Source organism: Varanus komodoensis, unplaced genomic scaffold, assembly GCF_004798865.1.
Source record: "Varanus komodoensis strain SLA01 unplaced genomic scaffold, ASM479886v1 scaffold14_1, whole genome shotgun sequence".
NCBI lineage: Eukaryota > Metazoa > Chordata > Lepidosauria > Squamata > Varanidae > Varanus > Varanus komodoensis.
In genome coordinates, this window is record NW_025335438.1 from 22522562 (window position 1) to 22548753 (window position 26192).

Genomic DNA, 26192 nt, shown 5'->3' on the forward strand with positions numbered 1-26192 from the left:
CAGGGTTGCAAAACATGAGAAATGTTTGCATTACTTGCAACTGAGCCTCATTTTTTGAAATCTCCAGTCAATTCCCTCATTCAGTATTGAATTGAGGATAGCAAAAGTTTTATTTTGGACTTATCTGTCACTAACCAACAGTATCATCAGGCAAGAGGGGAGAACAGAACAACTTAGGTCCCATGGATGGAAGAGTATCTGGTTAAGGTGCAAACTTTCCACACTGTTCCTCATGTTTCCTCATCTGGCCAGTCGATATGCCACCTCCATCCTATACCTACCCTTGGCCATTACAATTAGGATTTGTGCATCCTCATTTTTCTTCCATCAGGCACATACAACCAGGTTGACTGGATTTTTAAGAATCTGAGACATTCTCCTTGTAATGGTGTTGTTTTAGAGTGGAGCAAATGCATGTGGGGTGGGCAGAGGATAGTTACTAAAACACAGAAGAACAATAACACACATTACTCTTAAGTAAGCTCAATTTCCAATATTGCCAGCACTGAGCCAATTCCAGTCATTGTTTTCCTCTGCAGCAACATCTCTGCTTAACTTGTTTTTTTCTGAATGTGGTGGACAATCTTAAACTTTCTGTACATAGTCCAGTTCTCCCTGTGCCCCCAGTATTGCTTCTACTCAAGTCTAGGAATATGCAAATCAACAAACTCAAGATTGTTGAAGTTCTCTGAATTCCATCTCAAAACTCACTGGATTTGAGACCTTATTAGATTGCAAGCTTGGGTTTTTTTTCCTTTTTGCCCCTAAATCGTTCCCTGTTTCATATGTATTTTTCCATATATATGTATTTTAAAAATCATATATTCTTCTTTCATTGATTAAAACATTTTGTATGCATTTTTCAAATGCCAGTGTGGAAAACAGTGCAGGACTGGGACCCAGGTGATCTGGGTTCTAGTCCCCACTAGCCATGGACTAATTTGGTGACTTTGGGCCAGTCACAGGAGTTCTTTGAGCACTCCAACCCACCTCACCGGGTTGCTGTTATAGGGATAATGTTGAGAGGAGGAGTAAAATTTAGTAAGCTGCTTTGAGTTCCTTGAAAGAAAAAAGTGGGTTTTAATAAGTAAATAAATAATAATACATACTGTTGAATATAGGTTATGGGAAAGGGTAGGTCTCTGAGTCACATTGCAAGTTCATTAATGAGGAGACTTTGATCACAGACTGTTTCTGAGTCAATATTCATTCCTGAGGCTGTAAAGTACGTACATTTTGATCTAAAACTCACTGAAATGAATTTCTCATGCATCCCTACTGTTGCCTGCAGTTCTACCTCTGTTAGACATAGTGGCAGTTCTTTGGGCACAGGAGGCCAGATATACTGAATTTGACTCTGCTGCCACATGGCCTGAGTGCCCTCAGCCTGATGCCATGCCTCATGTTCTGGCCTCTGCTCCTGTCTCTTGCCAGCAGCTCAGCTTAGCTGAAAGACATACAGTGGGAGTCTTGCACTCTTTCCCTTTGGTTTATACTTTTGCCAAGACGGAAGCCTTATATTATGTGAAATGGAGTGAGACAAATTCAATTTTGTGGATTTCAGACTTTTACAAGATTTACTTCAGTTCTGATCCAAGATAAATATTTTACATTGGTGAATAAGAAACTTGTGGCCAAATGCATTAAGCCAGCCATAGAATGTCTCTGTAATGCCTTCCATTCCATAATGGCACTGCCAATCTTGAAGCATCTGTTTTAGTCAGAAAAGTTTGTGATGGTGCTGTTGCTCTTACAGAAGTATTGCCAACATTTGAAATTTTTAAACAAAATTCAAGAGCACAAAGAAACTTTATAATTACCCTGATATTTCTTATTTATGAAAACAGGTAAACACAATACAGAGTTAGCCAAGAAATGTCTCTATTATGGTCATGTCAGTATGCTGATTGGCATTTGAAGCATAATTTTTCTAAATCACTTACACTGGACATATGAAAGATTTATTTATCATTTTTCTGCTTTTTAATGCTTAATTTGCTCCACTAACAAAAGGCTGTTGATCAGCTCCTCAGCTGCTACCAGAGAACAGAACAATGAAACTGTGAATGTACATCAGCTAAAGACATGACCTCTTCATTTCATCCTGCTTTGCAGATGTATGATAGCAAATTTGCAGATCTGAAGACGAGCTGTCATTTTCAAGCATTCATGAATGATAGCTATGTCAAGAAGAACTTTAACAGTCTTGAAAAGAGACTGGAATTCTTTGATGGTTATCAGCTGTTTAAAGTAAAATTGTCAGAAACTACAATGCAGGCTTACAAATAACATCATAGAAATCCTTTCTTGTGTTGGGTGCATTAAAACTAACAAAAGCCAGCTAAGTAAGCTGGTTGAATGGGGATATGGAACAAGACACCACTGCACACAAGCTTACCCAGAAATAATTCCCTTTATGTCCTGCAGGACATGTTCCAAGTCCATAGGACTGCAGACTAAAATGTGTAACTAACCTGAACTAACTACAGGGCTTTAAAAAAATCAAAACCAATATTTCTTTTTTTTTTATCCAGCTCAGTTTGAGCAGACCAGAAACTCACTTCCAAGAAAAGTTTGAGTACGTAATGATATTCAACCAGCTATTCAAGGAACTGCTTTCTAAAAAAAGGTGCTGTATATACATTCTTCAGGGAATGATTGGGCTCTGAATTCTTGAAACAGGAACAGATGGGGGTGGGGGTAGTTAAAGAAAAGATATGTGTTAATCTCTCATAATATAGGGAACATCCTGGGCAAGTACATAGAGTTGTGTGTGTACTGGCAGATATATCACACATGATATCTTTTTGGCATGTGCATTAAAAAAAAAAGGACTACACTATGTGAAAGGTTAGTTTTTCTTTATTCCTATCTTTATGTGTCTGTAGGTTTGGAAGTCACTCAAGTTTCCAGGTGTGTTATACTCCATAGATATTTCATTCATCTCTATATCCTATAACAAAGCTGGGCAGATGTTTTGGACTTCCATACATGTTTTGGCTCCCTGCATTCTTGACCATTGGCTGTACTGGAAGAGGCTTATGGCAGATGAAAGTCACAACATCTGAGATCTATTTTCTCCCCACCTGTGTTGCAGTATATAGCATTTTGTGCCATGTGTGAAGTGTCTTTGAGCTTTTGATGCTTTGTAGTGCCTTTGTGTGAAGGAAAAAAAGAACAATTGTGTGAACCAGTGTTAAATCTATTCACTTTCAAATGTGTTATTGGGAATATTCTTCTCTGCATGCACACTATGCTGTGTACTCTATTCCTTTAGGCAGCATTCACATAAACATACATTCAGAATCTGTGGCAATATGAGAAGAACAATATTATTTTCTTTGATCTCCTGGTTTGCCCTTTTGCATTTGACCACTGTTACAATCTCTTTGCTGTAATAAGCTCTAATTTTGTACAGATATCCTTCTCCATTTCAAACAGTTACTCCTGATGAAACTATATCTTATCATGTGTGGTCATGTAACTGTTTAACTCCAAAAGGAAGTACGAAATGTAGACTGAGAAATTAATCTGACAAATTAAGAGTGAAAAGACATAGACTGTTATTCTCTCTGTCTTCCCAAAATATAAGGATGGGTGAACTAGAGATGTTAACAGGCTTGCTAAAATTCTCTGAACTTGGTTTCAAAGCTCACTTTGGCACACTGTGTTTTGTTTGTTTATCTGTGATTTTTGTTGGTTTGTATGCACGTAAAAAAAAACAATATTATTTTTCAAACAGTCTATGTTTGGGCATGTGCCTGTATAAAATGTGGCTCCCCAAAGCTCCTGCAGACTCTGGGTGGAGGTAATTTCAATTGGGAAAGCAGCAGGCAGGAAGGGGTACAGAGCATTGCTTCTCCTTGCCACACTTATCCTGAACCCTGGCTGCCCAAGGACATTTTTCCCAGCAGGCTCTGAGTCCAAAAATAAATCAGCCCTGAGAAAAACAACTGTGAGAAGGGAACTGAAGGGAACGAGGTAAGAAGAATTCAAAACTCATTTATGCCACTTTACTGCTTGAAATCACCCTGGCAGTGTGCCGTTACCTTTAGCATCCTTACACAAAATTTGAGAGAAACTGTTTGCCCCATTAGATTTTGGGAGAGTCAGGGAGCAAGCCTATGATCTCCTGACATTGTCTGGAGGGTCACAGACTTTTACAGAGTTTTTCAGAGCCCCAGCACTGCTGTCTCTGACCACTGAGCTCAGACTCCAATGACTTCTGAGGAAAGCATGGAAAGCTGCATCTCCCAATTTAGAAATGCACCCCAGAGAGAGAAAAGGGGCATGGTAAGGGGCAGGCAGGGGAGGAAGCTGGAGGTTTCTAGCTCCTATCAGCACCTTGTTCTCCTTCCCTCCCCCTCCCTGATATTTCATATAGATATTAAAAGACTGCTTAGATAAAATGCATATAGTGAGGTACTGCAGCAACCACAGCACAGGGCTCTGTATTCAGAGGCATAAGGCCATCTAGGATGGAGGTGATAGGATTGCTTTCTAATGGGGTTGCTATTTAGATTGTAAGCTCCTTCAGGTGGGGAACTATCTTGTCTACTCTGTAAATTATTGTGAACATTGTTGATCATAAATCATAATATGAAAAGATACACCAATGCATAGAGCTTCAAGAGCTGCTTCTCAAGTAGATTTTGAAAGTAAAACCCTGAAGGTCACATAAAATAGTAACTCCACTCTGTATGAAAGTGTCTTCTATCCAAAGCTTACACCTAGGTCTAGTCCACACAGGATTTATAGATAAGGAAAACATACAATGGGAAGTAGGGGGCTTGATGTTCTGTTTTGTAATAGTTAACAGACAGCTGACAGAGCAGGCAAAAAGATCACCTAGTCAGTCTTCTCCACTGTGGCGAGATGCACTGTGGTTCTATTCATTCAGATAATGATTTCTACCCTTGTAATTGTGTGCACACACACACATTTGGTGGCTCCACTGGTTTATAGGGCTGTTCTCATCATCCAGAAAACCAGGTTTTAGTGCTTCCAAAACATAGAAGTCATATGCAGTGCTTCCTGTAAACTGTTAGATGATAACAAAGGGAAAAAAATCAGGGCTTTTATACTCCTTTTTGGAATCTGCAGAAGCATGGCACCGCTCCTTCCATTGCCAAATACTTTTTTCTTTTTTTCTTAAGTTTCTGCTGAATAATATCCTTTGGGTATGAAACTTGTTGACTGATAAGATGTTTCTCACAGGAGGTTACTGACTTTTGTAAAGGGTTGCATTTTCTATGAAGACAAATGGGGAAAAAAGTCCAGAATAGACACTGTACACCCAGGAGCTTTTGAAAGCTGTTTTGGTTTGAAAACAAGGGCTATTTTTAAAAGCTTTCCTACAAGTTTGTGTTGAGCTTAATGAATTCGATAGACTTGGGCAAACTCCTGTCTCATGTAGCTAACAGGGAGCATATCTCTTACCAGAACCTTTCCATCCTTCTTTTCTCAAAGTTAGCAGTTTCACCAGATGTGCTAACAGAAAAGCTAAGCAAACCCATCTCAAAAGTTTTTTTCTTTTAAAATGCTGAATTATTCCTGTTTTCATTTTTTAATGACTTATTGATTTTCAGAAGGGTTACCTTCAAGCCAAGTGTTAGAAAACTATTTGTTCATCTGCCATAAATCCCAGTTCAAGCCACACTCTTTATTAAATGTCGAGATCCAGCTCGACAATTGGTGTGAGAGAGTTCAGAGAGAGAAATAAAACACTGCAGACGAGAGATAAAGTTTCAAAGCATGCTTGGTTGGTTGTTCGGGAGAACAAAGAAGATCTTCGCAGAAAAATTCCTACTGCGTCAACACAAGCAGCCCTTTTTATTATTTCACAGATTGATACATTTATACTTGCGTAATCCAATAGCCATCGAGTAAAGCAGTGAACACCCTAGTTGATTGTGCGCAAGCGCAGGATTCACAAAGGCTTATTGATTGCTTATGCGCAGGCGCGGGTAACAGGAAGCGTACTTGTTGCTATATATGGTCACAAGCCTTATATGGTTACACAGGTGAAGTACAATGCTATTAGCTGAGTAAGTTGCAATACTATTGGCTGGTAAATTACAATACTATTGGCTGAGCGTAGCGTGCCTAGCTACAGCATGAATGCTGCGAGGCGGGGATGAATTCCCACAATTAAACTTGGTACAGAAAAAAAAGTTTTCAGCAAAGGTTCATCCACTGTCTTTTTTTTATATTAAACCCATTTTTCTAAATTCCCCAAGTTCATTGGTCACTCCACAGATGGCAATGATAATATAAATAAGAAGCAACAGTGCCATTTTCCTTTTATGTATGTTTGTCCCTCATTTTTTTCTGATTGAAAGTGTGACTTTAAAAAAGGAATCAGCCAGTGCAAGTTTTTCATGTACTCAGAAGTAAATCTGCTCTATCCTGTTTATGCATCACTTTCAAAAAAAAGTTTAAACATTATTTTCATTCACAGCTTCCTCTAAGATGTGTATGCACAAATTCTCCAATATACTAATTTTTTACACAATTTTTGAACTGAAAATTGCACTGAAAAATTAGTAGAAGTGCACTGTCAGAAAGATAAGTGTGTTCCAAGTTTTTTTATTACTCTGGAAATGCAGGCTAGATCAGAATGTTTAGAGATACAGACCAAATCACAACTACCCATACACCCCAAAACTTTAAAATGGAACTATGATTTCTTACTTCAGCATAGCACAGATCTTTCACTGAAGAAGATCCAGGGTTAATTTCTGGTATCTATAGTTGCGACTTGGAGAGACTGTGACCTTAAGTCCCAGTGATCCATTGCCAGCCAGTATAGACTAGGAATGGGCCCAAAATAGATCTCCAGATGTTTCTGATTTCAATGCCAGGAAGCCTGTTTCACCATGACCAATGGTTAAAAAAGTTGTCCAATCTACTGTAGGCCCATTTCTAGGGTAGACACCACTGTGATATGTCACTCAACAGTTTCAACTGGTATTGCAATATTTCATTGTATCTAATCTCAAAAGCAATGGCACAACAAAATAAAAATTCACATGACTTGCAATATACATAATGAAATTACAAGGAAGAAGCATAAGTCTAAAATTGTTTACATGAAAGTAAATCACAGTGACATAAACACATGTGACTTTGGAGTAAGCATTTTTTAAAGACTGTGTTACTATATATTCCATTCTTTAACTCACTGATACGTGTAGGAAAAATTGAAGAAACACTGAAGCCATGTTCAGGCATTTGTCTGATAGGTTCAGGCCTAAAGTTGTGCAGTGACACAATTTATAGGCAGTATCCTGTTCTGGCATGTCATCTGTGAGAAGCATATTGTGCTAGCAGAAGCCTCAAGTACAATCAGAGCTCATGTTTTGAGGTCCAATGTCATAAATTGCTGTTTGTCAGGAAAAGGACAAATTGATGGAACTCCCTTCCATAAAATCCACTAACTTATCCCATAAGGGAAATTGTAACTTGGATAATTTCCAGTTGTACTAAGCAAGTACATGCTCACTTTTAGCACTCATTTTTGTTAGTGCCATAACAGTGCTAAACAGATCTTATGTGTGGAATATATTAATATTACATAATCAATATGGGGGTCTTCTTATGTGATAAAAAGTTCTTATTTCCTATTCTCTGAAGAACCCTTTTCTGGTGCAGGAGACCATATGATTGGAATTCTTGGCATTTTTATTATTATTATTATTATTATTATTATTATTATTGTTATTGTTATTATTATTTTATTATTATAACATTTCTATGCCGCCCCTTGCCAAAGCCTCGGGGTGGCTTACAACACAATAAAATACATTGAAATACAATAGAACATAATAAATTACCATTAAATACAAAAATACAAAAAATACACTGAGTTACAAACATAATAATATAAGATTAAAATTATCAGTATGAAATAAGTAAATAAATAATTTAGGAGGAGAAAAGAGAAGGAAGAAGAAGTTGCCCTGGCCAGATCATATGTTTTAACAATTAAAATTATGTTTAAATAAAAAGGTCTTTACCTGGTGCCGAAAAACCAGTAACGACGGTGCCAGGCGGACCTCTTTGGGGAGTGAATTCCATAGGTTGGGCGCCACTGCAGAGAAAGCCCTCCTCCGAGTACTTACTCTCCTAATTTCTTTCATGGAGGGTTCCTGGAGAAGGGACTCTCCCGCAGATCTCAAAGGGCGGTCGGGCATATACGGACGTAAGCACTCGTTCAGGTAGCCAGGACCCAAGGCATTTAGGGCTTTATAGGTCATAATCAACACCTTGAATTGGGCCCGGGCTTCAATGGGAAGCCAGTGAAGCTGACGGAGGACTGGAGTCATGTGAGCATAACGCCCCGTCCCCGTCAGCAACCTGGCAGCTCTATTTTGCACCAATTGAAGTGTTCGGACCGTCTTCAGGGGAAGCCCCACGTAAAGCATTTTACAGAAGTCTAGGCGGGAAGTCACCAGCGGGTGTGTCACCATCGCCAGGCAGTCGTACTCCAGGTAGGGGCGCAGCTGATTAATCAGCCGAAGCTGAAGGAAGGCGCTCCTCACCACCGCTGTCACCTGAGCTTCCAAAGAAAGCTCCGGGTCGAGGAGTACTCCTAAGCTGCGGACCTTATCCCTAAGAGGGAGTGTTGCACCATTTTCAAAAATCTTTTATCTGAAGTCTGAAATGGAAAAGAAAATCAACTCTCAACAAAACCTTTCTTGATTGATCAGTATTTTTAAGCAGTCAATGCAAAAAAAGACCAACAAATACAGCAGAATTTTATTCTGCCAGTTTTCACTAGCCTACATCATGTCTTTCCATGTTAAAATGTGTTTTATATGATAGGACTTAACATGACTTAACACAATCCAGGAGAATGTGACATTAAATGATGTGACATGGTGGAAATTTGCAAACGATAACCAGAAGATCCACTTTGCCTTGAAGGCCTGGGTAATCTCCTTTATTTAGTTCTAAACAATTTACTAAATCTTTAACTCTCAGAACCAATGGTGCATCTTTCGAACATCAGTTGTCATATTGTGCCTTGACCTTCATGCAACCATCAGAGACTCAATGGATCAACTCTCTTTCTCTGCAATTAACCTAAAGATCTTACCTTTCCCATTAATGAAAATTGAACCAGTTAGTGGGTGTGTGTACAAATGCAATATCTGGACAAAAGGAAAAGGTTATGTTTGTATAAACACTGCATGTTGAGCTTAATAGATGAGAACAAGGAAAGACATTATTGTGTGCCAATGTGTGCCAACACACACATTGTTGGCAGCACAGTTACTGAGATCCTGTTTATGCACGTCCATTCATTCTGCTTATAGGGTACTCAGACCAATACATCAGAATATATGTCTAACAAATAAATTCAGAAGGGCAAATTTATAACAAATATAGAACCTATGATAGGTTTCACTCCAAATTCTTACATACAAACCTTTGTTACTTCTTAGCAAATGCCCACACTAAAGATCTTTCACTTGTGCAGGTTGGATGCCCCATTATATATCAGTGGAATTATAATAACTGTATATGCTAACCAGGAAATTTGGATATGGATCTGCTTTATTTATTCCAGCTGTTTAGTTCCTATATCTGCTTAGGGCAGTTTGCTTAAAAGTGCAAGAAAAGAATATGAAGCTGCACTTACTTTAAAGCAATAAACAATGAAACCACAGAAACCCAGAAAATAATGATTCAGAACATCTTCCTATCAGATCTTTCTCCAAAAGGTAATTGAAAAAAGTGGGTATTGTAGCCCTTTTGGAAACTATGATGGATTGGTGTGGTGTGTGAGGGGACTTTTGTTGGGTTGTAAGGTATTTCCACAACCCCCAACCCCAAATCCTGATAGGTTATATAGCTACCCCAGTTTATACTTCAACTGAACAGTCTAGGCCAAAGATAGGAAGCCCAGTAATGTGCAGATGCTTCTACAATACAACCCCTGGTCATTGCAATCTAAACTTCTGGAGAGAACCTGGTTGCTCACTCCCGCTCTAAGCTGTCTACTTTTAAGCCATACTGCCAAAGACCCTTCTCTTTAGTGTAGTTCTAGAACTATGAGATAATAAAGAACTTTAACTTTCCTATAGCCCAGGAGACACAGATCCAAAAACAAAACTTTGTGTTACATACCTATGTCATGTACACATACATGGGCAAGATTTTAATAGGACATTCTGGATAAATGCTTTTTGAAAACAAGGAAATCAAGTCATGTGTGGAAAAAATTAATTTGGGATAAAAGAATTAAAAGGGTAAGGAACACTTAAGGTAGATTCACAGAGCATGAAAAGCCATGGCGTATTTGTTTGTTTTTCATTGTTGATCCGTCATGTCACTAAAGTCTGTCATGCTCTCACTGTGTGATACAGTTCAGTTTTAGGAACCATGAACAGAAGCAACTGGATAGTCCATGGCTTCTCAAAACCCTCGGGCAGGAAACACCAATCCCGCGCTGCAAGAAAGACTTCCGCCCACCTCCAGCAGCACGCCGCTCCATCGCGCTGGAGGAAAGAGCCTCCGCGTGGGCAAGTGAATGCAGGCAGACGCACGCGGCCACGACGTCGACGGCAGCCAGCTCCACCGGCCAGCACAGGTGCACGAGGCACCAGAGAGCGCCGCCCGCTGGCCCAGGTGATCGGGCGCGCGCGGTGCGCAATGGGGCGGGACTCGGAGGCGCCCTGCGGACTCAAAGCAGCGGCCACGGCCGGGGTCGGTGGCCTCGGGGCAGCGGCCTCGGGGTGGCGACCAAAGGGGGTCACCGCCGTTTGAGGTGCCGTTCGGGGGACGAGAGGGGGGCTGGGCTGGCCAAGGACTCTTGTTGAAATAGGCTTGCCTACTGCTGAATCTTAGGGAAGGGGAAGGATTTTTTTTTCTTTTCCCCCTTTCTTTTTCTTTTTATCGTTCTTTTTCTCCTCCTTCGACCTGCTTTATACTTTTACCCTGCTTTAATCAGTGCTTTGAGTCATCCCTGGCCATGTCAACGTTTATATATCCTGGGGAACACACGGCCGCTGCTATTGGCGTGGTCACGGGCAATGGTCATTACAGCAATAGGGGCTTAACATGTCCACGTAGAAGAAAGATGGACAGATGGCTGACACCTATCCCTCCTTCTGGTCCTGCCCCCAGCCAGAGGGCGCCTGGTAGCCTTGTCAACCACCCCTCGGGCCTGATGGTACTGCTTCTCAATGCCAGGTCGGTCAAAAATAAATCTTCCCTCATCCATGACTTGATTGTGGATGAGGGGGCCAACCTGGCTTGCATAACGGAGACCTGGGCGGGAGAGGGAGGGGATGTTGCCCTCTCCCAATTGTGCCCACCCGGGTATCTGGTTCAACACTGTTCACGCCCAGAAGGGAGGGGAGGGGGAGTCACGTTGGTTTACCGAGCCTCCATCTCTCTCACGGGTCTTCCGGTCCCTTCGAGGCCAGGGCTGGAGTGCCTCTACTTGGTGTTGGGCGAACGAGACAGATTGGGTATTCTATTGGTGTACCATGCACCCTTCTGCCCAGCAGTCTCCCTATCTGAGCTGACAGAGACCGTCTCGGACCTGGTGTTGAGGCCCCCAGGATGTTGGTCCTGGGGGACTTCAATCTCCATGCCGAGTCTGGACTGACCGGGGCGACTCAGGACTTCATGGCCTCTATGACGGCCATGGGCCTGTCTCAACACGTCATCGGCCCGACCCATGAACGTGGACACACTCTGGACCTGGTTTTCTCGACGGGGCAGGAAGAGGATGACCTGAGGGTGAAGAACTTATGTTTGACTCCCCTGTCATGGTCAGATCACCTCCTGGTGAGGTTTATGCTCGAGAGCGGCCTCTCCCTCTATAAGAGTGCAGACCCGATTGTATGGGCCCGACCCCGGAGCCGGAAGGATTCCTGAAGGCCCTGGGGGAGTTTCCGGCTGACAAGACTGGTGCTCCTGTCGAGGCTCTGGTCAGACTGTGGAACGGAGAGATGACCAGGGCCGTGGAAACGATCGCTCCCAAGCGTCCTCTCCCACCGGGCAGAGTCCGCTCTTCCCCTTGGTGTACACCTGAATTGCGGGCGATGAAGCGGGTTGGGAGACAACTGGAGCGTAGGTGGAGGAAATCACGGGATGAATCTAATCGAACACACTTGAGAGCCCACTATCAGGCTTATGCTGTAGCGGTGAAGGCGGCGAAAAAGAAGTTTTTTTCCACTTCCATTGCCTCCTCACAATGCCGTCCAGCGGAGCTTTTTTGAGTGGTGCAAGGCCTGGTTCACCCGGGTCCTAAGGAAGATCTGATGCCACCCTCAAAGGCCCGCTGTGACGACTTTGCCAGGCATTTCAGGGAGAAAATCGCTCAGATTCGTCACGAGCTGGACTCCACTAATGAATCAGAGGTCTCTGGGGAGACGCCAATGCTACCGTCTGGTCCAAAATTGTTGGAGGAATTTCAATTATTGCGGCCCGATGATGTGGACAAGGTACTTGGACGAGTACGTCCCACCACTTGCCTATTGGATCCTTGCCCGTCTTGGTTAATAAATAACTCCAAGCACGGGATTGGGACCTGGATCTTGGAAGTGGTTAACGCTTCTCTGAGGGAGGGTCAAGTGCCTGCCCCTTTAAAGGAGGCGGTAATACGACCAGTCCTGAAGAAAGCATCACTGGATCCATAGATGGCCACTAACTATAGACCTGTGGCCAACATCCCGTTTCTGGGCAAGGTGTTGGAGCGAGTGGTGGCGGGACAACTCTAAGCACTCTTGGATGAAACTAATTATCTGGATGCTTTTCAGTCCGGCTTCAGACCTGGGTACAGTACTGAATCTGCCTTGGTTGCCCTGTACGATGACCTGTGCAGGGAGAAGGAAAGGGGGAGTGCATCCCTGCTGGTTCTTCTGGACCTCTCGGCGGCTTTCGATACCATCGACCATGGTATCTTTCTGGATAGGCTAGCGGGATTGGAGGTTGGAGGCACTGCTTTGCAATGGTTCCGCTCCTATCTCAACGGTCGATTCCAGAAGGTAGTGCTGGGGGACCATGTCTCTGCGTCATGGCAGCTATGCCATGGAGTACCACAGGGCTCCATTCTATCCCCTCTGCTATTTAACATCTATATGAAACCGCTGGGAGAGGTCATCAGGAGGTGTGGGATGCGGAATCATCAGTATGCTGATGATACCCAGCTCTACCTCTCGTTTTCCACTAATCCAGGTGAGGCAGTGGCTGTGCTGAACCGGTGCTTGGCTGAGGTAATGGAATGGATGAGGGCCAATAAACTGAAACTCAACCCAGACAAGACGGAGGTCCTGTTGGTTGGCGGATCGGGCTTTGGAGAGGGTGGAGTTGACCTGGTCCTGAATGGTGCAACACTCCCTCTTAGGGATAAGGTCCGCAGCTTAGGAGTACTCCTCGACCCGGAGCTTTCTTTGGAAGCTCAGGTGACAGCGGTGGTGAGGAGTGCCTTCCTTCAGCTTCGGCTGATTAATCAGCTGCGCCCCTACCTGGAGTACGACTGCCTGGCGATGGTGACACACCCGCTGGTGACTTCCCGCCTAGGCTTCTGTAACGCGCTTTATGTGGGGCTTCCCCTGAAGACAGTCCGAACACTTCAATTGGTGCAAAATAGAGCTGCCAGGTTGCTGATGGGGACGGGGCGTTATGCTCACATGACTCCAGTATGCTCACATGACTATGGAATTCACTCCCCAGAGAGGTCCGCCTGGCACCGTCGTTACTGGTTTTTCGGTGCCAGGTAAAGACCTTTTTATTTAAACATCATTTTTATTGTTAAAACATATGATCTGGCCAGGGCAACTTCTCCTTCCTTCTCTTTTCTCCTCCTATATTATTTATTTACTTATTTCATACTGATAATTTTAATCTTATATTATTATGTTTGTAACTCAGTGTATTTTTTGTATTTTTGTATTTAATGGTAATTTATTATGTGCTATTGTATTTCAATGTATTTTATTGTGTTGTAAGCCGCCCCGAGGCTTCGGCAAGGGGCGGCATAGAAATGTTATAATAATAATAATAATTATTATTATTATTTATGGCATCATACAAACCCAGAAAACAAAACTCTTTATGGTACCAAGGAACAGACAACTTGAGAGATGAGCTTTGTGGTCATTCTGCATGGGAGTCCCATCCAGCATACACAGCATCCTGTCTGCACATCAGTCTTCTCATGCTGCAAGGCACCACTCTCAGGCAGCCAAAAATCAATGGTCTAGGTGTTTTGCTTGCCAGAAAGACCATGCAGGTGACCTCTGCATTAACACTGCTCCCAACAGGCATTTGGTGCTCGCAATTTTCCAAGTATGGAAGATTATAGAAAGCTTCATTGTCTTATTGGAATTAGAGATATAAATATACTATTGGTCATTTTAGAACTTAAGAAATGGGTCTGCCATATTGGAGTTTTAAAAGAGATTTTAAAACCTATATTTTTTCTCATTTTTTTAAAGTTTGACCTTTCTGAAACCAGTTTCAGGGCAACTGCTGCAATAACTGACTAGAAAAAAACAAAAGCAAACTGTAATTTTCTTAATGGTCACAAAAGGTCTGAGGAAGCTTTTGAGCCATTAAAATATAGAATAGATGCATACCCAGAAAAGACTTAAACAGTAGTTAATGGTTTTTAAATTGATACAGACTTTGGCCAACTGCTGTGGCAAATAACATTGCACACCTTTTACAAGGTTCCTTATTAATCTCCTGGAGAATCTGCCAATGTGTGCATCTGTGATAATGATATAATATCATTGGATTTGGACCATGGAGACATGGGTCCAAACTTCTGTTTACCCTTCGGAAATGAATGTGTTCTTAGCCTAACTTTCCTCAAGAGCTGTGGTAAAAAAAGTAAGGCTTAACCCCATGTATGTATCCCTGAATGTCTGCAGGAAGAATGGGATATGGATCTGATAAGCAGACAACTCCTGCTCTGAATAAGAATGCACTTCCTCTGAAAAGACAGGTTCACAGATCAGGAATATTTCTTGGCCCAGCTTTTCACTTGAGGAAGCTCAGGTATCCTTCAGCCTCTTCTGGTAGATATAGTCTGACAATGATGAAGCATCCTCTGATAACATCCTATTTAGACTACTTACTGATGCTGCTCTTGATAACTGTCTGGAAGCTGCAACTGCTTCAAAATGCAGCAGATAGAATTTTAACCAGAACATGTCTGCAATTCTAAACACATCACACATTACTCAGAAATATGATAGGATGTAGTGAAGCAAAGACTTACTCCTTAAGGCAATAGTCTTTCTAGGGAGTAAGCCCTATTGAACATAGGAGGGGTTACTTCTGGGAGATAATTGTACAGAAAGGAACTATTTAATTGTAAGAATTTATAGTGATATCTCAATATTTAATGCTGCTTTCCACAAGCCAATTGCTGTATACAGTCTTTAGTTCCTACTAGATTTAGAAATAATCCTTCCCCCACATTTTTAGCAGAACAATAAGAAATTATTGTTGTATAAGGAAGAAGCAAACTACAACATCCAGCAGCAACCACCACAACTCCTTTCTTGTCAGTGAAGTGAAGGTGTATGCTTCATTAAAGAGGGGCTTACTAAGACATCTTTTCTTGGAGAATTAGCATGTTGAAAGTGAATATAGATCTAAGAGTATTAAATATTCCAACAGAAGAGGAAACACCACTTGACAATATGTCTGTTGAAAGATACTAGGTAGAAATGTTTTGACAGTATTCTGGAAAAAAGAGGAGGAGGAAGCACATTTCCAATTAAAATTAATAGGGAGGAGAATAGAATAAAAATTAACATGATGTTGAAGAAAGACAGACAGGAAGGAGAAAAAATATTATTTAATCATTGCATATCCTATCAGTTCCACCCACTGTGCTTTTCAAGCACTTCCATGTAATTCAGGGAAATGAAGTAATTCAGGTTAGCTGTATCTTAGACCTCATGATTCAGCATAGCCATAGTACTTTTTTTTTTTTTGAAGTGGTTGTAACCCAAAGCTGCCATTGTGATTTCTTGCCTCTTTATCAATATTCTTGCTATACATTCCTCTAAGCATGACAGGTGCTGAAAGTGATGGGCTCTATCCAGTGTCATGCTTGTGGAAAAAGACATGGCATTGTTCTCTTACCATTTGCCCAATTGCTAGCAGAACAAGCAGCATAACTAGTGAAAACCCACCTTAATGAAGACAGTATGGTTGTGCAACACATGGTGAAATGGCTTGTGTGACATTGTGTACAGCAGAGAGTGGGCTGGCTTGTGTAACAGCATGCATAAGAGGAAGTAAGACACAATCTTATGCAAGTTTACACAGAGAAAGTCCTGCAAATGCCAGTTTGTCATAATCAGCCTGACAGATTGGCCCATGCAGGGAATTGTACTTTCTCCTTACATGCATAAGACTGAAAGCAGCAATCCTGCAAATGGTAGATATGTGATAGCAGAGTGACCAGAACAGATACAATATCAGTACACTCTGATTCTGGAAGTATATTGGCAAAAATAAATTTGAGAATCTGTGCTCTAAGTTAGCATTTATTTAGATGCAAACAGAGCAAAAATTCATTCTAATCTTAAATGCGGGCATTCTAATGCTGTAGTTGGGAGACCCTTGTCTAAATTCCCACTTGGCCAATGTGGTGACCTTGAGCTTCTCCTCTCTCTCTCTCATCTGCTTGACTTCCTTGAATGAAAGGCAAGAGATACATGTAATAAATGAAATGATATATTTAAAAATGCATATAACGGGGAAGCTGCTTGAAAAACAGTGTTTGTTTTAAATGGCAGGCATGAGACCAGGACTATGCAAATCTCCTGGATCATTCAGCAGGAGGTTTGAATTTCAATGTAGTAACTTCTTTGCTACTGTTGAAATAGTAGCATGTCAGATTATAAAGAATATAATAGAAAGTTATATTCCTCAACAAATGACTGTCTAGTACTTAAACCATTTAACTGTTCCCAAAAATCTTTGGGATAAAAAAAGCCTATATTCTGGCATTTTAATATGGAATTCATTCTAGAATAGAAAGCATATGGGGCCTTTGAAGAAAAGGAAAACACCTTACTTTTATCTTTGAAGTCTATAATTCTGGGTTCTGGAGGAAAAGAAATGCTAAACTACTTTTTTCAAAGGATAACCAATCAAGATTTTCTTTAAATTAATATCTGGGGACAGTTATAAGTGCATTATATCAAAAAGTTCACACACAACATTTTAGATATAAATGGGATTTTTCACTTCAGGGCTTGGTTTAGAATGAAGATGAAAACCTGAATCCATGTATACATACATGGTATGGAGTTATTTCATATTTCCACAGTGCTAAGACTTCCACCTTATTTTATGGCAAAGAGCCCCTGTGTCTGAAACAGACATATTAACAGACAGAAATTCAATACATTCAGTTTCGCATCATAGAAAATGTACCAAATAAATTCCTATCTGCCATGTTCTTTTATGCTTCCCCAAGCCCCTCAATCAGACAATTTCAAAATTTGAAGACCAGGTTGACATAGTTTGAAGCAGTTTGTTTAGGACACTGCTAACGATATTGTTTTACTCCATGAGCAAGAGATTAGCAATTCCCTTCAATGTGGCTCTGGTGGCTAACTCCTTTCAGCTAGTCATTGGTTAGAAATCCAGTTATGCTTATTTAGATACATGCAAATACTCTTGATTGTACATAAGGCAACTATGGCCAAATCTAGGAAGGAGAGCTTACGAATAGATAGTGAATTGATGCAGCAGGAGTACACTTACTGATGTCCACAGTAGTCCCTTTGTGGGTGGAAAATACCTGGTGCCTGACAGAACTCCTTTGTCTTCAGCACGAGTGGTGCAGGTATGCAATTTTAGACAATGGGCCATGGGCTGATGGAAGGGGGGCTTTTAGATGGAAATTATTATTATTATTTCACTTACTTCAAAATATAGTAAGCCATCTCTATTGTGTTTGGAGAGCTCTCCTACACATGCTCATTGGAACTCTCCCCCAAAGTGCTCCTCTGATGGCACCATTGTCATCACCAAACAAAATTACATACATATATTCACAGACCTGTAAAATCCTTGTTATTTTTTTCTGTTTCTTCTCTCCTTCTCTTTCTCTGTTGTCCCCCTCCTCAATGTGGCCATTTAGATCATAAGCACACTGTGCTAAGGACATGTCTTTTACGCTTACTTTTTGTGCAGGAAAAAATGGCCCGTTCAAACTTTTTAAAAAATAATATATATTGAAAGAAGCATTTTCCTCTCAATACAGCCCAGGTTGGTACTGGGGTTGGAATGATGTCCAATGATCATATTCTTTCATCAAATGCAGCAAATGATCACTGTAGCATGTTTTTTTTTAAAGAGCAGAAAGAAAAATGCACTGTATCCCAACATTAGTTAGTTAGCCAAAAATAGTGAAGTGACATGCCAAGCTGACAAGAGGCAATTGTGTGTGATTGCCTAAGCAACACTCAACGTGCATGCCTTGATTTTCCATCTGTTTAGCTGGGGAAAAATGTAGATTTTGCTGTCAATAAACTCTGGTTCCCCAAATCAATTATAGAAGTACAGAGACCAGCATGAACATTGAAATGGCAATGTGTTAAATGACTTTATTTTGGCCAGAAGTCAAATAACAGTAAATTAATACAGGAAGACACAACAATTCATCATAAAATGTGTTCCAATGTATATTTCTTTTCTTAAAAATGAACTCAGTCTTCCCCAGAGTCAAAAAGCTACTAGATGCTTTTAAACTCCAAAGGGCCATAATTGTATACGTCCAAATGGCCTTGCAATAAATGAAATTGTATTTCTACATTGATACAAAAACCAATTGTTCACTGCCATACTCTTTTATCTTCATGGCAGATAACAACACAACCACTAAAATTTATACTCATGTAATCCTTTACAGGTCACCAATGAGATGGCTACATAACTAAAGGTCCTTTATTTATTCCTGTGATCCAAGCACATGTTTTCGTCAGCAGGATTTTTATCTGGTAGGGCAACTAAATTATTGCTACTAGTACTGAGCTGAAGTTTCTTCCTGGAAAAGCTTGTGTGTGAAATGTGGGGAGATTAATTGCATCTTTTGGGATAAATGCTGGGGGAGAGGGAGGAAGAATCCAACCGTATCTTTCACTTTGTATTTATTTATTCATGCAAGCTTTGGAGTGATCCACACAACAACAACATTGCATTAGAAAATGCACAAGACTATCAGTGCATTAGGGAAAAAATGATCTTCTTTTGAAAACATGAAAACACATTTTAATAAATGGGGGAGAAATGCACACAGTGGATGTGCACAACTGAAAAATGCATTAAAATACTTGTATTTTCTTGCAAGGGCAGGGAGAGGAACAAAAAGTTTGTGATCCGTTATAGACCAAAGCTGGAATGTGCTTTGATGTGGAATATGGAAAACTTCAAAGTAAAATCCCATGTCTGGGACACCCAGAAAGAGAAAGATAGGAAGAAGCACATGATACTCCACAAAATTTATACAGACTTTGGCCAAACGTTCTTAAGTGAAATCATTCATCAGGAAAACTACCTTTTTCAGTATGGACTAGTTTGCAGTGCTTGTGCCAGAGTGAATGTTTGCTGCCTGAGACCTTCAAAAAGTAAGGGCTGTCAAAGCTTATTCCCCAACTATGATCATAATACAAAAGAGCAAAGATTCATGGCCTATGAAAAAAGATGCCAATTCATGTTATCAAGCTGATGATTAAACATGAATACCCTAATGCACACTAGTATACTAATAATCAGTGCTAGTTTTTCACTAGAGATGTAGAAATCAGAAAAAAAAAACTGTTATGGTTCTATGAGTTCTGCATTGAAGCCTTTTCCAACTCATGTCCATATGATTTTGCAACCTTTTCAGTGTGCATGAAAATTGTGTTCTTGGACGTGTATTCAAAGTTACACAATTTTGTATTTCAGATCAAAGTGCACTTTTTAAAAGCGTGTATCACTTCAAGTGTAATTTTCCAGTGTATGCATTCCTCCAGCCTGAATAGTATTTTAAGTTTAGAAATGCATTGGCTTTGGTGGCAGATTGCACTTCCATTGGTGATGACCTATAAAGCCCTAAACGGCTTGGGTCCTGGTTACCTGAAGGAGCACTTACATCCATATATGCCCGGCCGCCCCTTGAGATCTGCGGGAGAGGCCCTTCTCCGGGAACCCTCCGTGAAAGAAATTAGGATGATAGGTACTCGGAGGAGGGCTTTCTCTGTGGTAGCGCCCAATCTATGGAATGCGCTCCCCAGAGAGGTCCGCCTGGCGCCGTCGTTATTTGTTTTTCGGTGCCAGGCAAAGACCTTTTTATTTAAGTGTCATTTTAATTGTTAACAATATTTGCTTATTTATCTGGCCAGGGTGACTTCTTTTATATTGTTATTTATGTTATATTGTTAATTTTATATTGTTATTTTTGTATTTTATTGTATTTTATTTTGTATTGTGAGCCGCCCCGAGGCTTCAGCAAGGGGCGGCATAGAAATGTTTTAATAAATAAGAAATAAATAAATTCACATTTGGATTCTGGGAGTGAAAATGGAGCAAATTCTGGTTATAAACAAACAGAAATGAATTTCTTGCACATCCCTATTCTTTGTGGCTAACCTATTCATTGAATCATACTGGAAAAAGGATATTTATTAGAAGGCAATGCATGATATCTCTCCAATGACAGAACAGATAATACAGAGATTATTAAATGTTCACCTGGAGATGAAACTTTGCTTTAAACAAGTACCTCTTTTGGCAGTATCAACAGTGCATCAAGATACGGGCCCTTCAGCATGGTTTTTAAATGACTAAGGGAAGGATTCTTCTTAATTACTGAAATTAAGGCACTTGTTCACTCTTAGCCCTTACATTAAGTTATATTAATAGGTAAGTGAGATTCTAAAACAAGTGGAGACAATGCAGTAACTATATCACTGTCTGTGTTGATCGAAGCCTGAACTTCCTTAGTTTCCTAAATTTACTACTGGATTCTCTCGCCTTCCTCAGCGCTGAGAAATACCAGGAGTTTGGGTTTTGTTTTCTTTTGTAGTTATGGGGTTTTTCAAGGACTTCATTTCCTTACAGAAGAATGTTTTCTACTTGAATAATTGTGGGCTCTATCAAAATCAGCAGAACCATTACACCATATCAGATTGTCACAGACACACTCAACTGCACTAACATGCTTCCAGTCTGTAGCAACCTCTTAGCTCACCTGATTTTGTTCCAGAAGTGCAACCAGTTATTTTTTCAGGAGACACCACACAGCATCCCTCCTGTATAACTGGGGAGGAGTAACCTTCTCCAATCACTGTGGGCTTTGTCATTCAAACACAGAACTGTCAGCTATCTTCCATCCATCAGTCCTCATTGGTCAGCCAATGTGAGCAATTAACTGACCAACAGTATATACATGACTGCCCAGAGAACTGTTTTGGGCCTCTGGGTGGTATATAAATTAAATTAAAAGAATGTTAGCTTGTCAGTAAGCTAACAGAACAACAGCAAACAGGTACCAATATTATATTTTTATATTTATATTATACAGAAAAACTGTTGACACATTGTTATTTAATTCTACTTTTTTATCACCAAGTTAATGGGAACACTTGGTGATTAAGAATCTAACTGAACAAAAATTGAGGGTATAATATAGGTCATTAAAAAGGTATCATATTGGAATTACACTGTGTTTAGACTAATATTGGTATCTGGCAAATGTGGATAATGGAGTATCATCTGTTGTGCTTGCTCATTTACATTATTATTACTTTCTTTCCAGTGCTAAAATGGAACACATCAAATATAAGCTGAAGGGAATAGTTTAATAGTCAAAACATCTGGATGGGTTCTATATGAAAAAGTGTTACATTCCCTAACCACAAGCAATTCAGCCCACAGGCTTTTCAGTGACAGTTCAAGCACATTGGGCATCTATACCATTTTTCTTTCTCCAAAGAACATTACTGCTATTTATGGTTGGAATTATCAGGTAATTATAGTCATTATCATAACAATACACCCCAAGATGATGAAAACGTGCTCCTATAGCAAGCAGGACCTTCCCTCATCAAAACTATCCCTCCTTCCTGGCTAAAGAATACTAGCTCACAGTTTCTTTCTACTCCTCATGCAAGTATTGTTTCCCCCACTACTCCTTGTGTAGGAGGAAGTTATTCAGGTGGACTTTTACTGTTGTCCACTTCGTAACTGGAGAGACTACTAGAGGATAAGTGTAATCTTTAAAAATAATAAAAATTAAAAATGCAAATTTACAAGGTGTGTGGAAGAGGAAGAAGCATAAATATAAACAACACTGAATGCTTAAATAGTACCAACGTACAGTTTTTGTTTCAGCTACAAAGTCACAACAGCATGCAACACTAAGTTACCCTTTTCTTTAGTTCTGGTACGTATCAAGGAGCCAGTTGGGCTCTGCGAGGGGAAAGAGGGTGCTTGGATATGATTGTGTCAATCTCCCTGGCCATCTCTGTATTTCACAGGGTGATGTGAGCAATGAAAGAAGTGGCTACTATGCCAGTCAGAAAATTCCCCAGAACCACCTGGAATCCACTTGGATGTATCAGTCTCCAGGAGCAGAGCAACTTAATGCATCCTCAAGCCCTGAAGAAGAAGAAAGGTGCCACTAAGTCAAACCACAAGAGGAAATGATCTGATCATAATGAAGGGGCTGTTACCCCCCCCTCCCCATTTTCAGGTCACCATCTTCCTGCCCAGTTGAGAAAATCAGATCCAGAGTGTAATCTCTTGTATGCTTTGGGCCTGTTGAGTGACATGTTGAGACAGCCCATGGTTGTCATGGCTGCCATGAAGTCCTGAGCTGCTCCAGATAAGGCAACCTCTGCATGGAAGTTGAGATCCCCCAGCACTAACATCAGTAGGGTGGGGGTGGTTCTCAACACCAGGTTGTGTCTTTGCTTCTTTAACTTTACAGATGGGTAATTGGGCTTTGTGTGTGGGGCTAGCTGTATCTTATTATTATTGATAGTATTCATTGTATTACATATTGCATTATGTATTATCTTATAGTATTCAGATTTGTTTTGATTTTGCATCACTTACACTTAAATATTGCATTGCCTGATGGTATTGCTCTAATGTATTATTGTGCTTTTATGGAATATGGCTTTTTTGTTGTTGTTCTATTGTAAGGCACCCAGAGAGCCCTGTGGGTTATAGGGCAGCATACAAATGTAATAAATGAATAAATGAGGTTGGAGACTATATCCTTCATCGCAAGCAGGGATGATGCTGGGCAGAGGCGTGGCTGGTACACAAGTAGCATTCCTAATCTGCCTCAATTGGTCAATGTTAGGTAAAGGCACTCCAGGCTCACCCTCAAGTGACTAGGAGGCCTTGAGAGGGGAATGGAATCAAGATGAACAATGGCCACCCACCTCCCTGGTCCTCAGGATGAGATTGGTCCTGTACCAAGTACAGATCTAGGACAAAGCTCATACACCCAGGTCATGGTAATGCATGCCAGGTTGGAGCCCTGATGCCCTATTAGATGATGGATCAAAGAGTTTTTATTGTGGACTGAACTGGCATTAAGCAACAAGGTCATTGGTTATACTGGCATGGTCACCAGAAATCTTTTAGCTGGGGGAAGGAGCAGAAGAGAGGATAGCAGTAAGACATCTATCCTCTCATGTCCTATACTGATCTGTCCAATCCCCAACACCCATATCATTCCCTGCCCAAAATCACTGGAATTGGACTGCCCACACACTTATCCATTGCAGCGGAGAAGTCACAATTGTCCCAATAAGGTAAATAAAAATTAAGCTGTCTGCCTGTTAGAGGAAAAGAAGAGAGAGATGAAAGGGCAAGCTGTTGCCTCCAGAAGCATCTTCAGTATCACAGGCCTTACTGCTTGCTGTCATGTGTTCCAGTTCTCGCATAGCTTCACCTTGCCTTACTTGCCACACCTGCTGCTGCTCCTGAATCCTGCCCACTTATCCTGCCTCAGGTACCTGCTCCCTGCTCTGTTGTCTTCCCAGTTCTCAGCCTTTGGCTTGCTCACAGCCCATCCTTGTCTTGTTCTGATTTGCACTCGATCCCTGATCTTGGCTTGCTTCTTGACCATGACTAACTGCCAGGTTTGTTTGTTTGTTTGTTTAGAATATTTATATGCCATCCTTTCGCAAAAGCCTCAGGACAGCTTACATAAATAAATAAGAATAATAATATAAAACATAATACAAATAAATTCCAGATCCACCCTGGCTGCAGATTAAAACATATATAGCCAATATTAAAAGTTATTAAAATATTGTTGGAATAAAAAGGTCTTAGCCTGGCACCGAAAAACAAATAATGACAGCACCAGGCAGACCTCTCTGGGGAGCGCATTCCATAGGCAGGGCGCCACCGCAGAGAAAGCCCTTCTCCGGGTGCTCACCCTCCTAATATCTTTCACAGAGGGTTCCCAGAGGAGGGCTTCTGCTGCCAATCTCAGGGGGCGGGAGGGCAAATATGGAAGCAGGCGTTCCTTTAGGTATCCAGGTCCCAAGCCGTTTAGGGCTTTATAGGTAATAACCAGCGCTTTGAATTGAGCCTGGACTTCGATGGGAAGCCAGTGAAGCTGGTAGAGGACTGGGGTTATATGAGAATAACACCCAGTCCCCGTCAGCAACCTGGCTGCTCTGTTTTGCACCATCTGAAGTATCCAGACTGTCTTCAAGGGCAGCCCCACACAGAGCGCGTTACAGAAATCCAACCAGGAAGTAACCAATGCATGTGGACATCTCTAATTCTGTGGACATTTTCCTAATTTTGAATGTGCAAAAATCCCTCCGCATAGAAAAATTAATGTCAGAAAACAACTTAGGGTGAACCTTTTTTCCATAACAGCAAGTTCTCTGTGTGGAAGGTGCTTTCAGTGTAGGGGAAAATCCAGTCATAGTGAGACCTTTCCTGCAGCCCAGATACCCCCCAGGTTAACCACCTCAGTGAGAACTAAGCCTAGACTAATCATACCAAACCCTGAGTTATAATCTTGCAGCCATGTAAGGTTTTTTGCTCTCCTATCCTAAGTACTCCTACAGGCAAATGATACATGCAGCAAATCCTGTATAGCAGAGCAGTATAAGCCTTGGTTCGATTTGGGACCATAGTGCTCCAGGATGTGGAAACAATCAAGCCTTTACCTGCCATTTTGACATTCTACCCCACCCTCCATGAGATATTCACACACACACACAGAAAGAGGGAGAGGGAGCCCGCGAGAGCGAGGCATGCACATGCACATACATGGAAAATCCCACATTAGTATTATGGAAGCTGAAGTGTCTGATAGTCTGATTCAAGTAACTTTCAGGGGATCTGAGACTAAAGCATGATCTTCAATCCCAAACCAATTCTACAAATGTGGTGGCATCACATTGTGGAAATGCTCCCTGTCTGGAAGAAGGGGGCATCACAGGGTGACTCAGACCTTCTTTGGAGAGCCTCTACCTTCGATATGTTTGCACACACTTTGGGGTGGGGCAGGGAACATAGTGTGCTGCTTTCCTGCTCTGTCTGATATTCCCAAGGCTTATTGATTCATAAGTTCAAGGAATACTGTTGAATAGCAAAAGATCACTTCATGGAAAGACTGAGGCACTGACTACCACTGTCACTGTCAGCTTTTATCTTCATATTGTTACATTTTGTAAGTAACATCCTCTAGCTACTAAGCTGATATATCCTTGCTTTTCAATAGTAATTTTAATGAATTTATCCTTTCTGACATTTGCATTTGTCTTTAAATGCCACTAGATAACAGGTTTTTAATCATTCCAAATTGCTTTTTAATTATAGACCTAATTACTTTTGCAGAAGGTTAAGCTGCACAAACAAGAATAAAACTGTTTGCTTGTGCCATGTGTTGAAAATGATGGAGTGTTTTCACATTAGGTATTCAGTAAACTCCTTTGGTCAGTTTTTTACATGACATTAAGAAAAAAAACCTGACACTCTTAGCCCCCCACCTCCTGTACATTGTGGGGAAAAATAGATTTCAGAACAGTTTAACATTCAACAAAATGCAGGGCCCATTAATCTTTTAATCACTTATGAAATCAAAGCAAGACATCCATTTCAACTGAAGTCAGCATGCACTTATAAATATTTGGAGGTGATGATGTATTTGTTCTGTAGATTTTCCTTCTCCT